Below are 16113 nucleotides of genomic sequence, written 5' to 3' on the forward strand. Positions count from 1 at the left end.
TTGAGTTTGTGCTGGCTTGATAGAACTGCAGCCCCGCTGAAGCTACATTTTAAACTATTTTTTCAACTTTAAGAATGTTTTTAATCTTGGTAGAATGCAGAGGTTCTGCTAACATATAAAACATTGCCTTGAGTGTAGGATGGGGGTTGGGCAGAATTATTTTCATCGTTCCAAGCTTGCACAAAGCTCTTCAATACAATCTGTAGCAAAGCATAGTCAGTACCAAAATTCCCATCTTCCAGATGTGCATTGTATTCCACAACTATCAGCCTGAAACCAGTAGTCATAATAAACGTAGCAGTTCAGTGCCAAGTATGGAATTTTACATTTATCAATATTCAGTCATTTGAATTGTTACATGCTACTTCAAAGAAAACATTAAAAACATATTATGTTTTATTATAATACCTGGTAATTTTGCTGGGGAATAGTAACCACCACATTGGGCTAATATGACAGTATTCATTTGATTTTTATTTTGGTAATCTGATAGTGGTCTTGTGGCACTGTGGTAGTGTCCCTACCTCTGAGCCAAAAGTTCCAGGTTCAAGTCCCAACTTCAGGACTTGATGGCCATGTATTAAGTGTGTGCATAACGTGGCCAAACAGGTTGGTTATCAGCCTGTAAATCCTCCCAATATCCCTGATGGCAGGTGGTAAAGAGTGGGGGAGTTTCCTGGTCAGCCATATCGCAGAAAGCAATGGAAAACCACTGTAGTACTTTGCCAAGTGTAATCATGGACCAATCCAGTGGAAGTCCATGGTTGCTGACACCCTCTTAGGGAATGGTACCTGAAGGAGGAGAAGGAATAGTGGTGCATGTGCCTTGGCTACATTGAAGGAGTTATGCTTTTGTTCCTTAGCCACATTGCTAGTGATTTGCATTTGATTGGTGATATTCCAGTGGCTCTACAGTTTTACGATGACATACAATTTGGGATTGCCACAGTCAAAATAAATCCAAATTCACATCCCGACTCTATACAATTAACTCTGGCAATTGCAAACTGTAGCAGTATGAATTTTACCGCATAATTTATTTGTCAGCATAGTTGCCTGTATTCTCACAGACTAATATTGGTTGGTAGTATTACTCCTGAGCTGTAGAGAAATTGATTGCAATGAAACCCTTGACTGGTTTCATCAGTCTGGCTTGAGTTGTTGCTGATCAACACATACCCTCAATGTTACAGCACAGAAAAGTTAAGGCCAATCAAATATATGCTGGTGCTTTTTTTACCAAATAAATCAGCAATGTAAATTCCACTCTCTTGCTCAGACTCTATGGCCGTTAGTACTTCTCTTTTTCAAATATCTGCCTAATTCCATTCAAAAAGAGCATAGGAGTTCTGCTTCAACAACAGTTTATGCCAGGATTCTGCATTTTAACCACCCTTGCTGGGAAGATTTTTTGTAACCTCTATTTAATCATTCTTGCAATCATTTTGAATGTGTTTTCTGTAACAATATCATTAACCAATGGAAACAATTTTATTACTATTTACAATATATGTATATCATAATCATGACAACTGCTTGCCTTATGAGTATCAGTGAAAAAAAATAACATGTCTCTCTTCACAACTAACTTTAACTCCTCATCCTCATCCTTGGTACATCTTTTCCATTGCCTTTATGTCCTTCCAATCTGTATGTTTAATGTTCACTGAAATTGAATTCATGGAGATTATTCTCACCTATTCACAGCTTTTCACAGAAATGCGAGTAATTCACTAGTTCCTGATTCCTGTAAAAACAAAAACACAGTTTTCACACACAGTGCTGAATATAATAGTGCCTCCATTTTCATGCAGCATATACCATATATAGCATTTACATTATATATTTCTGTATTTATAAATTATTGATCCTTTCATGCATAATAGAATCCCCTCTGGGCTGAGTTGAGCATGGCTTGTACTTTTCTCCCTGTAACACTCTGATGTGTGTCTGTAAATGAATATTATTGGATGTAGGAAAAGGTTACCAATGCAGTGGACCAAATTTTGTACTTACAACACCAAATTTAGCTGATGCTATTATTTTGCATCAGCACCAGCAATGATCATATGCAGAATCTTCCCTTTGCTACAGTGACCAAGCTCAGGTGCTGTAAAAAATGGACACAAAAAGCTGAGAGAAAACTCAACAGCTTTGTTCTGAAAAACAAATCTTACTGGCGTGGTACAGTTCACTTGGGGCTTATGGCAACAGACACTTTTACATGCATGTTGTAGTTGATAGTGATGGTAGAGGCTCCAACATTCTTTCCATCACATGGCTGACCAGGAATCCCTCCCACTCTTCCTGCTTGCCATTGGTGGGCATTGGAAGGATTTGAAGGTTGATATTCCACCTATTTGACCATGTTATGAGCACACTTTCCTTGACCATTAAGTGCTGCAGTAGGACTCAAACCTAGAAGTTAGCTCAGAGACAAGGATGTGACCCACTGCACCACAAAACCTCCATAAAAACAAATCTTGCTGGCTTTAATTGAAAAGTAAATATATTTAAAGTAATTTTTTTGGAACTGTTGTGCTCGCAACAAATAACAGCCGTTGCTTGTTCTTTGGGTGAAAAATCAAGAAGTACAGTGCAAAGCAGTCAGAGCTGCCAGAAAAAAAAGGAAAATGTGACCTCCCCAATCATGTCATTAATGGGCACAAAATGCAACCATGTTGCACATTTCTATTAACATTTTATTACCAATGATGGCTTTGAGATCAGCTGCACAGTAATAGAAAAGTAACTCCCACCTGACCACAAGGCATCTCAGATCTGATAAATTACTTTTCGAAGTGTAGTCGTACACCCGGGATAACTCTCCCACTCTTCTTCGAAATAGTGCCGTGGGATCTTTTGCACCCAACTAAGCAGACAGACGGGGCTTCGGTTTAATGTCTCATTTAAAAGACATCACCTCCAACAACGCAGTTTCCCCCCAGTACTGCACTGGAGTGATTTTTGTATTCAAACCCTGTAGCCGGACTTGAACCAAACCTTGTGACTCAGAGGCGAGAGTGCGAGCAACTAAACCGCAGCTGGTACTCATTTAAGCGAATAAAAAGAGGTCAATCATAGAAAGGAAACAAAAACTTGCATTTATATAACACCTTTTGTGACCTCAAGATGTCCCAAAGCACTTTACAGCTTTTGGAAGTGCAGTCATTATTGTAATGTAGGGAAACATTGTAACCAATTCGCGCATAACAAAGTCCCACAACCTGTAAAGTGATGACAACAAGATAATCTGTTTGAGTGATGTTGGTTGAGGGATAAATATTGTCCAAGACACTGGGGCAAACTCCCTTGTTCTTCTCCAAATAGTGTTGTAAAATATTTTACATCAAGCCTGAAAGGGTTTAACATCTCACCTGGTGTTCTGCTGAATCTCAGCTGAGAACATATGCTCAAAGCCTGTAACATCATTATGGTGATTTTTTGCCATTTCCTGTTCTTGCAATAATTGTGTATTTTTCCACATTAAGAGAACTGTATAAATATAGATTGTCGTCGTTGAAGAGACAATTGTGTCTTAACTTATTCTTGACCCATCTATTTTGGAATTTTAAAATAATGTATGATTTCATCTTTCGGATTCTCCTATTTTACTTGGGATCGCAACAATACTGGTTAATCACTTTCTCCGTCTCCTCCTGATGAATCGCCTATTCATCTTCCAAACCCGCTGTGTTTAAGTTTCTCACCACTGCATCTTTCCATCTGGTCTTAGGCCTTCCTCCTCTTCTCATTTCTGACAGTTCCATCTCTATTTCTTTCCACAGTTTAAAAATAAGAGGTCTCCCTTTTAAGATGGAGACGAGAGGAAACCCTCAATCTGAGGATTGTTAGCCTGTGCAATTCTCTTCCTCAGAAAGCAATGAAGGCTGGATCATTGAATTTATTCAAGGCTGAGTTAGATAGATAGATCTTTGATAGACAAAGGGAGTCAAGGGTTCTGGGGAGTTGACAGGAAAGTGAAATTGAGACAAATAAACAGATCAGCCATGATCTTATTGAATGGCAGAGCAGACTCGAAGGGCCAAATGGCCTACTCCTTCTAAATCCTTTGTTCTTATGTTCCTCACAACATTTCCAGCATCCATAGTTTTTTGCTTTTAACACAATCTCATTTCTCCTTTATAAATATCTTTGTCTTTGAATGTAAATTTTCCATTGTATCACTAGGCTTTTAACTTTACCTCTTCTAACATTAACATCCTTTCGTCCCACCAATTTTATTAGTGAGCTGAAAAAAAACGCAGATTTCACCCACAGTCTTGAATTGTTTCTTTTAACAGATGCAAATTTACACTTTACCTTCTACCCCCCTTACGTTTACCCAATAACATCTCAAAACTACTATACATCAAAGCACCCAGGCTAGCTGGCTTTAATCCAATTAAGACACACATAGACACAGACCCCACTAGAACTCTAATTTTAAAAAATAATTTCCAATATAAGATTATAGACATTAATGTCTCTTCATGACATGTCACATGTTGAAAAATAACTTCCAAAACTACAATAAATACGTCAAAATATTCACTGATGTTATTTTGTATAGGTCTTTTTTCCCCCCCCAAAATGTTAGTAAATGAGCTTTGTACCATGTAATTACTATCCATGGCGAACAGTCTAATTAAAGGTGTTAATTACTTTGCAGTGTTTTCCTCCTCTTTCTGTCTGGTTGTCATAGCACATTTCAAGTTTGCTTCTAGACAATACTGTTGGGCTTAATGGAATGAGGTTTGTGCTGCTATGTACTGCTATTGCTTTAGAATAATGGGGAAAGTTTGTGATATTGAGAAATGCTATAAACATAATTAAATCCAATCTTCAACAATGCATTATTCTCAAGTAACTCATTCTGTACTAAAGACTCAGTAAGGTTAAGCTGTAAAGGCATTCCTTAGTGATGTTATTTCAGCTCTTTGAATTTCTGTTTCAAAATATGGTTGGTAACTCAAATCAGTTTGGACTGTGCACATTAGCTTCAGGTTTAGTTAGAGATAACAGCTGACACTATCAATAACACTAATCACACAGTCAGCAAGTGACACTCTAAAGCTTTGAGTTATACCTCTTCAAAGTTCACAAAGATCACATGTTCAGATTCTTGATATGCTCAGCGCCTCTATTTGACACAATTTTGCATGTAGCACCACAGTTTTTGGATCCGCCTTTTCCTACATGCAAGCACTCTCCATTCAGAGTTATTCATCTTGGTCCTCAGAACCTTCTAAGGACGGCTCAAAGCGTTCAAATAAATCGAGTTTAAATACAGATTTAGACATTTTTATTCCATCAGTGTGTAGTAAGAATGTCACAGCAATAGTACTTCACTGCAGAACTCCCCAAATTAGACATTTTTTTAAGCAAAATCGGATCAATAAATAATGACTTTTGGAAATCCTTTTTTGATAAGCCATGTTGCAATAAATGGAGTAGGTAGAATTGTGAGTGACATGGAAAATATCATTAGATTGATTATAGAGGATTTTATCTCAACAGCAACTGCAGATAAGAGTCAAACTATAGCAGCTTTTAGGCTTTTATTTTTGATAGATATAATTTGTTTATCAGTGCTTCTGTTTCCCCATTGTATTTCATGCAATATGACTTTTTACTCACTTGTATAGTCTATGCCGGTGTGCTTTACAGAAACTAAACTTACAACATTAACATAGCCCTGTAGAGTAAAGGATTAACTCTAACATTACTTTAATAATAGTTACTGGGCATGTGCGTAAGGAGCTATGTCATAATGATCTCACTCAGAGAGAGGAGAGTGAGAAGAAACTAAGAGAGGAGCAATAGTCCTGTCCTGATGTTCTGTAATCTTGTATATAGTTAATTATGTAAATAAAAGTACTTTTAAGGAAAGGTTTTTGCCTCCAGCCAGATCTCTTACTAGAGTAAGACACCCAGTGTCTTCTGAGACAACTCAATAATAACAGAAGCCCCTTTTTACAAATGCAGGTATGATAAGTACAGGACTTATAGAATTGCAGATACCCAGTTATCAACGTAATCTATTCCACCCAAATTGCTCCAAAATATGTGATTTTAATTCTTTTTGGAGCTAAAGATTGAATCCGTGATTAAAAAACAAAAGTATGTACGACATTTTAAGTAGTTTTTTGCTCAATTTGAGCAGAGGAGCAGGAATCTGAAAGATTTAAAAACCATCTGTCACTGAGCTGGACGTGAAAGGTATTTTTCCTATCTTTTTCACTTAACAATGTTTTGATTGGAATTCTGCCAATAACATTCAGTGTAAGCAATGCATTATCAACAGTGGTAATTGCAGCATGATTCAAGATTTGGTTAGTAAGCTATAATAATGAATCACCTACATGGATAAAAGAAGTTAGCCAGATGGGTGAGGAAAACCTGGTGCTGTGGCACCACAACATTTGGAAATAGGTAGGGTCATTATTAAAGGCATAATGAATAATGGCTGAAATGTGAATGGGATTCAATCAGTGATTGAGCACTTGTGGTATGACAGGTGAACTCCTGCCTCCACCATGACAATATTTCTGTTGCCACCTTTCTGTTAGTTTTGTTCAGCCTCGATGTTTCAAGGGCAGGAAGATAGGAAAATTGGTTGCAATTCCAAAGCCAACAAGCTAACATCGCCAAACTCTTCCAATAAGCTTAACATTTTTCAGGTCTGATGGAAGGTTTCCCTTTACATAGTTGCTGCCTGACCTGCAGAGTGTTTCCAGCATTTTCTGTTTTTATTTCAGATTATCAGCTTTTGTCTTATAACATGAGACTGCTTTGATAATGAGTATCTGCAGTGCTTGTTCAAGACTCTTAAATGACTTGTCACTGCTGACCTTGCCATCCTGTGGTTTTGCTGCAGTGCCCTATAGTACTTATTTTTGTTCCTTATACTACATTAGAAATGCTACAATATCCATCTGTACCATTCTTTGATTACTAATGGAAGTGAACAGCAGGTTCCTGTTTCAGTCTTTGGCACAGCTCCAGCATTTGGTTGACTGTTTTAGGATCATTTGTATACACAAAGACACCACAGCTTAACACTCGGATTTTAATAATCTGTGCTCAGACAGGATTTTATATATATGTGTGTTTTAGAGATTTCACTTTTTTTATAATGATGATGGAAACCGTTAGTGATTTAAACAGCCAGAAATAATCTTTCACTTCAAAACATTGATGAGTTAGGGAATAATTTTTGTTATTTAAAATGTGTATTTGTGTTTATAATTTGTACATTTATAAGTTATAAAGTACTGCACAATGAAGTGGAGAAACTTATTTATTAGAGAGAGTAATGTTTGAATGAAAGTGTGAAGGATGCTACTGTAGTGTTACAATAGCCCAGTAATTCCTCTGCTCACTGGTATGTTCCTTTCTTAATTATCTTTTCGAATTATCTTTTCTAATCATTTTTGACATTTTGAGTCAGTAACAGCAGCAAGAGAAGATCAGCAGGAAGTTGTTACTCAATAATATTACAATACAATATTGTATTGTAATACATTCATCAACTTGTGGTTGTACAGTCAAAGGTGCTTGAATCATTGGCATATTAAAGTAATATACCTGCACGGTAGCCCCTCAGTTCTGATGTGAACAACCTGTTACTCCAGGCTGTTGCTGCCACCAGGACTTTGCTGCTGTGTGGACACGTTTATCAAAGTCCATCTGGTTTAAATATTGCAATCGCATTGGCTCATTGTGAATATGCAGCTTCTGTGTCAAAAAGGATTGGTGATAACAGGATATCATTGGAAATCTTTAAATTCTTTCAAAATTCAACATTATAAAATATATAACTAACAAAACAAAGGAACTTTAGCTGCACATAATGAAGCCACAAATAAGCAAGATGGCATTAATTGCAATGCTATTTCCTTATTACAAATAGGTTTGCACATTTTTTTGTTTAATTGCTGGATTTGTTTTGGTTTAATTATAATATGCAAATCAACACTGCTTTTTGAATTATTAACGAGTCCGATATCTGGGAGTCAGATGTGAGCTGTGACATAAAGTTGATTCCTAATCGAAGCTGAACTTTCCAGTGACAGTGGACCACAATCCAGAGCAGAAAGGATCCTGATCACAGGCAATATAGTGACAGTAATGAACACACTGCATACATTAGCAGAGTGAGTGACTGTTTCCTGATTGGATGGCTTTAAGCAGGTTGTTTTGTAATTCCAAAATGTCTAACAGCTCCTTGCTGGCATGACACATTCAAAAAATATAGATTTTTGATCACCGGGAGAATAGTGCAACTTCCTTTGTATTTTGGGGATTATAATAGAAAATAACTTGAGATTATCACATTCTGTGAAGTTGCTTGGGCTCTGCATTTCAGTAAGCAACTACATTGAACCCATACTCGGACACAAGGAGTTATTTTAACCATGCCTACCTGGCAGAAATTAGGCAGATGTAGATTTAAAATCACCTGAGTGATTTGCCTGAAAAGATCCCTCTTTCTTCCTGTAATCCGTAATTTCATCTGAACTTTAAACGTGCAAATTCGGCTCCAATAACATCTTGTGGACCCAATTTGCCATTTCAGCAAGGGGCCTGAGCTGAATTAGTTGTGGCCTTCCCAGCAGGTCAACCTAGCAGGAAGTGGAATGGGGTGCAGAAGAGGCCCAAAAATGATTTAAAACTCTTTTTACTGTCCTAGTGCGTCAGGAGGAGTAAGAGTATGAGGGCAACTGACTGGAGGTAGCTGGCTGAGGTCATGGGGTTAAAATTTCTGGAGGCTCACACTGCCGGGGTCAGGAAATTTTTTCACATGCCTCGGCCCTCACTTGACAAATCCTTGCATCACCTTAAAATCTGGCATTCTGTAAAACAATACCATGATTGGGCTATGCTAAATCTCATAGTAAGAAAGATACTCAAATTTCCCAAGTTACATGGAAAATTAGGAACTTGAGAAGAGTGAAAACATTATTATTATTATTAATTGGCCTGATTCTGGATGGTTTACACTTATCAATATCAGATCTGGATGGAATAGAAACTTCCACATTTGATGCTCACTTTTACATCAATCTGTAGCTTCACATTGGGCCAAATATTTTCATGATATCAGAGATGATTGCTTTTCCTCACAAGCCTCTAAGGCTTACCATTAAGTTACCTAAGAAATAGAGTTGGTTGCTCTGTAGTAAAATGTTACATATTGCACACTGGTACATTTGCACACCTTCTGTAGAAATACCAGAGGTTAAATTGGCTAATCCCAAAAACAAGCCTGGGGTTTGTTGTGTGCTATTAATCAATGCCTGTTCATTGTGTTGCAGACAGCATGTTAAATTAGTATTGTCTGCTTTTTTAAATGATTTCTGCATGTAGCCAGCACTACCTGCACTGTTTGTTGGCTGTTCGTATCAGCAGTGACCCCCCGCTATGACAAGTGCGTTGTGCTTCTCAAAGGCAGCTTGCACCTCTTAAAGGAAAGGTGTATTGTGGCTGCAAGAAGTAGTGGCAGTTTTTTTTAAAAAGTGAATCTGGCTTATGATACTTTAAGGAATGGCTGAACATGCAAGAGCCTAAATACCAAGATTTTCTGACAATGTATCGGAGGTTTTAGTGCAAGTCTTGGAAATCAGGAGAAACATCTTGGGTGGAGTGGATGGGGATGGGGCATCGGTAGGGGAGGGGTTAAGAAGACCTCCAGCCAATTGCTTAGGATCAGTGGAAAGAAGTACTCCTGAACAGTAGTTTGAGTGGTTGCCTGTTCACCCTCTTGACTATGATTACTAGGTGTTGGAAAGAGGCCCAAATTGGAATTGCTTACAATGGAAAAGAAAAATAATTTAATTACTTAGCAAAATTGTGCTTATTTCTTAAAACTTAGGGGATTTAATTTCCTTCAGGGTTCTGTTATGATATGGCAGGTGGTATTTGCCAGGCTGACCAAATCCACAAGGGAAACCCTGTCACACTATCACAATGATTTTGCAATTTGTATTTATTACGAGAAGCTTTGTGCACTGAAGTCAGAAGTAATTAGTCCACCACCACCTTTAGAGATTTTAAAGATTAAATTAAAACATTTATTAACAATAGAAGAAAAACTTACACACACAAGATTACAGTTATACAGATATAACAATTCCCACAATTTCTACTTAACCAGACTTCCAACTACACACCCCCTTTAAGGCAACAGTCCAAGTAGATTCCAAATGTATAAAGTTATCCAGCAGTATTATCACAAGCACCACTGGACAATGGGCTTCCAAAGGCTTTTAACACAACTTTGGTTACTAGCATAGCAAACTTCTGCAGGGTGGCTAGAGGTTTCTTCCCCAAGTCTGTTTCACACAGGCACCTTTCAAGATCTCACACGGCTATACCTCACATAGCCTTCCATCCTTCTTTAAATATATTTCTTTCTTTTTGATCTGTAAATCTCTTTGTTTCAACTTATCTTTTGATGTTACTTTTCCCAGATTATAACCATCTTTCATGTTATCATTATGGCCAGCGCTTTTGGAAAATATCAATGGAAAAAACAACCTTGCCTTATTTATCTTGCCAGTTGTAAACATTTTTCATGTTCTTTTGAAAATCAAACATTTCTCCACTTAACTAAAAATACAAATTTCATTCACACTATATCTGCTAACCTCACCCTAGCTTTATTCATCTCCATTTCAAATGCCTGTTTTACACCTCACTTCTTTGATAATTTAAACCTTGCAACCTAATCGTCTCTTGTTTAATTAAATTAGCCACACACACGCCAACATAAGCCTGCTTTAAAGTCCCCCACAGTAATATTAAGAAAAATATGATAGTTCCTTGACAGTTCTTTTGATTATCTGCAATAATTTTGGAAAGTGATCTATGTAAACACAGTTTGCACAATTTCTTTGGGGTTTCTGTGGATGTTTTTCTGATGTTGAGTTGTTCAATTGTGATTGGAAGACCCCACAATAAAGTTCAACCCTTAAATGGTCTAATACATGATTAGCTTTGAGTACTGTGATATAGATAGAAAAAGTGAAAGATCATTTTAAATTTAAATTATGGAATTTAGATTCGATCTGACTATTTTAGCTTTGCAAAAGCAGGAAATTGTAAATTGAAATTCTCATATAAATACTCTGAGCCAAGGAGAGGCGACTAAAAACTTGGGAATAGCTTTGATCTCACCTTGATGTGTTTTTTTCCTGCTCATTGGGGTGATATAAACTTAGCTCTAATTATATTTATTCTGAAGAATATCTAAAGATTTGGAGTAGAAATTTCTCAGTTGCAATTCCTTCAGAAAATGTAAGAAGCTAGTGGAAAAATCAGCCTTTTTAAAATGTTACAATAAACAGATATTTGGTCAGTTTCGCATGATTGATTTTAAAATAAAACCTTGAAATAATCCAATATATCCTTATGGTTAAAATGTACTTTGTCCATCAATGGCTTTGCATCTAAACCTATCCTTGTATTAATCAGCTTATCCCTGCATTAACTTATCCCTATATCAATCAGAGTCTATTCACGCCAAAGACAGTTGATACATTAGGTTTGTTTGATGCTGCCTTACCTGTTGAGTGCTTCCAGCATTTTCTGTTTTATTTCAGACTTCCAGCATCCACAGTTTTTGAATTTTCACTTTTCGAACCCATTTCTATCCCATTTGGAAATCTTCCTGTGTTCTAGGTGCATACTTACTCTTCTTCACAGGAAATAACACAGTAGAATGGTTAGATTACCCATATATTTTAGGGGCTGGATTTTACCTTTGGCGAGCAGGGGCGGGGCCCACTCACCGACGCGTAAAATGACGCGCGGTGACATCAGGCAGAACTCCTGACGTCACCGCGGCCCATTTAAATTTTCAGGAAGGCGGGGGTGCAGCAAAATCAGCTGCACACCCACCAACCTGTCAATAGCCAATTGAGGCCATTGACAGATCAATTAAAGTAATTAGTGGACCTGGAGCCAGGCCAGGAGCCCCGGTGGGAACTAGAAAAAACGTGAAAGCTCATCCACGGACGGAATGAGGTTTCACGTAGGGTTTCAAAAATTTTAATAAAGTTTTTTTTGAAAATTATGAACATGTCCCAACTCATGTGACATTGTCACATGAGGGGACATGTTAGGGAAATTTTATTTTTCTATTTTGAGCTTTTTCACATTTAGAGCCGATCTCCCTGAGGCTGCGCTTAGCCTTAGGGAGATGAGTGTGCTCTTTTGTGCGCGTGTGCGAAAGAGCGCACTCTCGATTTTAGGCATTCCCCCACGCCCGCACAAGGAGCGCATAGCGCTTCCATGCGGATGTCATGCTGGGCAGGCCTTAATTGGCCTGCCCACGTAAAATGGCGCCGCACTTCTGATCGGGGGTGCCGATTGGAAGTGTGTCCGCCCATCAACTTCCTCCCCGACGGGGGGAAAATTCAACCCTAGGAGTTGATTTTGATCATTACTTTAAAGTTTTTCTGAATATTCAAACATCGACAGAGTATGCAGATACCTATTGCATTCTTTCACAGTGCACAATGAAAAAGTTTATGGAAAAGATTTTTACAGAATAATAAGCTGTGGCTTATTGGCAGTCAATTTAAAGAATTCCATTGGTAGTACATGGTGCCAAATGATTTATGTTATGCTTTGGGCTTGGTATGAAGGATATGATCTGTGGAACTATTCACCAGAGACTGTCTAAGGGCTTTGCTATTACACAAGATCATTACAGGCGCCTGGAGGCTGAGAGATAGCAGATACCTTGTAAACCACAGTTAAGAGTGCCTTAACTTTGATTCTGTTCAATTCCAATTTTATGACTATGACAAAGTTAGTGTTTTGTCTATTGTAAATAATATCAAAAGATGACAGCTTGAACAATGATGAATGTGAAGTTATGCATTCATCGTGAATTTTAGCACCTAAGCGTTATTTTGGCACTAGTTGAAGCTGAATGTTCAAGATTAAATACAAGAGAAATCTTCACTTTTTAGTTTTACACCCTTGCTTTTTGTACATATTCATATTTTAAATCAGCAAAAACAAAGTTACACTCCTGTAATGATGCTGCATACTGCACTATAATAGCTGTGATTGGAAAAAATATTGATCATTCTGAGAGTTAGCCCATCAATTATATTTCAGAGTAATGTTAATGTGGGTGTGATTGCAGAGTACTAGTAGAGATGTGGATACAGTATAAAGATATATTTGTGCATGTTGAGAAATGGACATTGATACACTGTACAGCTGTGGAGATGTGGGCACAGAGTATAGATGAGGGTGGGAATAGAGGTTTGAAGGAATGAGTGCAGAGCACAGGTGTCACAGTGAATGCAAAATACAGATCTAAGTTTGGATACAGGCTACTGGAGTATGTGTCAGTTCCAATTTAAATCTAAAGTGTTGGTACATGTGTTTCCATTAAAAATATTCAGCATTACCTTCCTAATATATTAGAGAAATAAACAAAGTTGTTGATTTAAAGTATTTTAAGCACTGAATATTAAAACTATTTGGCAGAAAATCCTGTGGGGCCAGCTGACCTCCATACCTCAAGTGTGATCCCACTGCACCAAAATCTATCCAGTAATGTCATTCTGAATCAATTCCACGATTGTTAGTGTTTTCTTCTTCACGAGTGACCTTGTCATTCGTGAGCTATGAGTACTTGTTCAACAGTGGCATTAAATCTGTATTCCATATTTGAATAGTTTTTTTTGTTCAGTCATCAGTGATGACCTCTGATCTACTTTATGAGGGAATGTTTCATGGATCTCTCATTGTTGCAGTGATCGCAGCTATGTTTATGATAGAAGTCAAATCTTAATATGAGTTAAGGGAACAGAATTCAACTTCCAAGACAGAAATATCTTGTGCATTACTTATAAGTATCATTAAAACAATCAGATTTACAGTCATAAGAAAGAAATATATATTTTTCAAAATTATATCTTATTCAAGAAACACCTCTGCAGTCCAAAGGCTGAATTATAGTGTGACTTACATTGACAAATTCATATATTAACTAAGTAATCAGTTTAAAAACGTGCAAACATTTAGCAATCATGCAGGTAACAGGGAGGTGGTGAATGGGATATTAAAGGAAAGGTAATGTTGAACTAAAATTATATTAAAATTAAAATATTGTTTTCTATTCCTGAGGAGAGTATATTTCTAGTTACTTGTTTTGTTTCATTAAATACAATAATATAATGTCTGCACACATTCAGGTAAAGTCATATTCCTATTTGCTGTGTCATAAGATTGATAATTGGTGCGAATGAATAATTACTGTTTATCATTAATTTTGGCTCAGTGACACAAAGTGGCAAAGAGAATGTGATTAAATGCTCAATAATTTAAGATCTATATGGTATTAGGATTTTGTGAATTTAATTTTAACTGTGCTCAAAATATATGCTTTTCCCTATTTGAACATGTTAATCTCGGAAGGTGTCAATACATTAAACAGATGACTACTGAGACTAGGCATGTATTTATTATAAAGATTTTGTGATGAACTGATTTATGAGGTACACTTTCAAACTTCCAAATCTGTAGCTTTTGGCTGTCCATTTGCCACAATATCTGTGCAGTTGTAAGTCCACTCAATTGCTCCTTCACCTCTGCCTCTGATGCCCTAGTCTCTAGTAAAACATACTGTCTCCCACCCTGGTTGTTCCTCTGGCACAGCACACACACCTCCCCCCCCCACCCCCCCCAGCCCCCCTCTTCATTTCCTCAAGTCAAGGGCTACAGAATTGAACATATCTGGCATACAACTGATTTAGTCAATCATTGCCAGATCTGGCTGGACCACATCGAGTACTATTGGGCACTGTTTTCCTCTGCCAAAACTGCTTTTTACTCCAGGATCATTCTTGAATGAAAAGATCACCTTGGCATCATTTATTCACTACTAGCTTGCTTCTTAAGCCTCTGTCCCCTGACGTAGGTTTGGAAAGTGCTGTCTGAGGAGTCTTGGTGAGTTCCTGCAGTGCATCTAGTAGATGATACACACTGCTGCTACTGTGCGTCGGTGGTGGAAGGAGTGAATGTTTGTGGATGGGGTGCCAATCAAATGGGCTGCTTTGTCATCAATAGTATCAAGCTTCTTGAGTATTGCTTGAACTACACTCATCCAGACAAGTGGGGAGTATTCCATCACACTCCTGACTTATGCCTTGAAGATGATGGACAGGTTTTGGGGAGTCAGGAGGTGAGTTACTTGCTGCAGGATTCCCAGCCTCTGACCTGCTCTTGTAGCCACAGCATTTATATGGCTAGTCCAGTTCAGTTTCTGGTCAATGGTTGCCCCCGGGATGTTGATAGTGGGGAATTCAGCAATGGTAGTGCCATTGAATGTCAAGGGGCAATGATTAGATTCTCTGTTGTTGGAGGTGGTCATTGCCTTGCACCTGTGTGACGTGAATGTTACTTTCCACTTGTCAGCCCTAGCCTGGATATTGTCCAGGTCTTGCTGCATTGGGACATGGACTGCTTCAGTATCTGAGGAGTAGCAAATGGTGCTGAACATTGTGCAATCATCAGCGAATATCCTCGCTTCTGACCTTATGAAGGAAGGAAGGTCATTGATGAAGCAGCTGAAGATGGTTGGGCCTAGGACAGCATTGATATATGGTCTACTTAGAAAAAATTGTGAACGTTTACATAAAATACAATTATAACTTTAACCATAAAGTAAAATCAGAAGCTACAAAGCTTTCTAGCAGATATTTATTTTGTTAAATAGAGTGATTAAACTTTTAAATTATTTTTTCCAAATTAAATTATATATCACCTTGCTAACTACATTGAGTTACATTCTGAACTACAGACCACACATTAAAATTTAATGTGTTGTTTAATTGTTAACTTTCTGTTTGATCTGCCAATCTTACACATACAATAGTATAGATTACATGATAGTTTAAGCAATGTAGCAAATTACAGCCATTAGAATTTTCCAAAGGAAATGCAGATGTGCATTATTAATTCATACAGTCATTAAGAGGCTGCAAGCTTCTAGAAAGGATGTGTTATCAATAATCTAGCGCCAGAAATGAGAGACAAAGACCATGATGAGCCCAGGGATGCCATTCAGACCTTAACTCATTAACC

General features: G+C 37.6%; 1 protein-coding gene and 1 non-coding gene across 4 annotated transcripts in view; both read left to right on the forward strand.

Annotated features, from left to right (window-relative positions):
• LOC144688544 (extracellular sulfatase Sulf-2-like) overlaps nucleotides 1-16113 on the forward strand; it is a 351599-nt gene that overhangs the window by 147216 nt on the left and 188270 nt on the right. The gene's annotated exons all lie outside the window — the stretch shown is intronic.
• On the forward strand, nucleotides 7417-7677 carry LOC144689298 (small nucleolar RNA SNORA53). Its single transcript, XR_013578630.1, has one exon. It is a non-coding gene; the product is annotated as a small nucleolar RNA SNORA53 (small nucleolar RNA).

This window comes from Cetorhinus maximus, chromosome 13 (assembly GCF_964194155.1).
Source record: "Cetorhinus maximus chromosome 13, sCetMax3.hap1.1, whole genome shotgun sequence".
Taxonomy (NCBI): Eukaryota; Metazoa; Chordata; class Chondrichthyes; order Lamniformes; family Cetorhinidae; genus Cetorhinus; species Cetorhinus maximus.